This window comes from Etheostoma spectabile, chromosome 16 (genome assembly GCF_008692095.1).
Source record: "Etheostoma spectabile isolate EspeVRDwgs_2016 chromosome 16, UIUC_Espe_1.0, whole genome shotgun sequence".
Taxonomy (NCBI): domain Eukaryota; kingdom Metazoa; phylum Chordata; class Actinopteri; order Perciformes; family Percidae; genus Etheostoma; species Etheostoma spectabile.
The window spans coordinates 3,995,311-3,996,611 of NC_045748.1; the positions used below are offsets into that span (position 1 = coordinate 3,995,311).

The 1,301-nt window shown below is 47.0% G+C and overlaps 1 protein-coding gene across 6 annotated transcripts in view; it reads left to right on the forward strand.

Annotated features, from left to right (window-relative positions):
* The window catches only part of LOC116704088 (protein unc-13 homolog B), a 97,341-nt gene that overhangs the window by 19,249 nt on the left and 76,791 nt on the right, over window positions 1-1,301 (forward strand). The gene's annotated exons all lie outside the window — the stretch shown is intronic.

A 1,301-nucleotide genomic window follows, 5' to 3' on the forward strand; every position in this document is an offset into this window, starting at 1 on the left:
TGTGTGTGTGTGTGTGTGTGTGTGTGTGTGTGTGTGTGTGTGTGTGTGAGATCTATGTTTTGCCTAAAATAACTTTTTTGATACCTTTTTTATTAATCCCCTTCCTCTTTTTAAATTGTATTGTGTTATTCTGAGAGGGGTTTCTGTTATTCAGGCAATCCATTTGTGCAAGTTATCCATGTTGCCTGTCCCAGTTTTATTTGCCTGATACCCAGTAAAGTGAATTAATTAAAAATTGCGCCACTTTAACTGTCCCTCTGTTTCGGTTTCTAATTTATTTAATAATTGCTCAAAGTATCTAAACAAAGTTTTGTGTTGGATTTGTAACATTCCAAAATCTTAATTTTGTACTTAACGATTCATTTTTCACTGTAAATGCATATCGGTTCCAAATATCGGTTATCGAGTTTGTTAACTACCAATAATCTGTATCGGCCTTGATGAAAACAGTATCGGTCGATCCCTCCTTAAGATCAGCATTTCAATCTCGGCCGTTCCTCCAGCTGCTCTTGTGCCCAGGGACAGGAGGGGGTTGGATCTGTGCCAGTAGAAAGGGGAAGTCGCAGGGCGGACCACCCGTGGCGCAGGGCAGCTATCTACCAGACCAAACTGAGCACCCCAGCAGGCACATGGAGACGCTCCCTCGCCCTACTACGGGAAATGAAAAGTGGTGGTTGTGTCACGGGCCGTGTAATCCCCCTCCACCCCCCTCAGCCCTCGCCCAGCCCAGCGCTAACAGCTGGCGCAGGCGGTTGCCGTGGCTCTGCTGAGCGGCACTACTGGCCGAGAGACGGCTGACGGAGATCACTGGGTGTGAAACTAGTCTACGCAGACTGACAGACAGGCACTTGACTCCATGTCTCAACTGCCACTTTCCAAAGCCAGCAGAGTTCCAGCAGCGATGATTTACTACAGAAATGGCCAGCTGTCATATTTAGGCTTTGTTTGTAAAACGCTGCCTTCCCCTGTGACCTAACTGAGTTTCAACTTCAGTCTTGATGGTATCAGGTCTGACAGAGACCTTTTCTGCAGCAGTAACGGGTCAGGAGTGACTTTCACTCCATTACATGATCAGCAGCCCTGCTTCCCCCGTTGCAAACTGTATGTTTTAGAGGGCAAGTATTTCTGAGTCGTTTCAAAAGAAGCTGTAATTCACAGTGCGGGTTACAAATAACACAGGCAGTTGGATCCTGTAGTTGTATCTGCTGCATGAGGTTGGCTCTCTGTTGAGATTAACGGGGTCAGTTTGCTGGCCTGGATTGGATTGGATTGGCTTGGCTTGGCTTGACATAGCGTGGGGG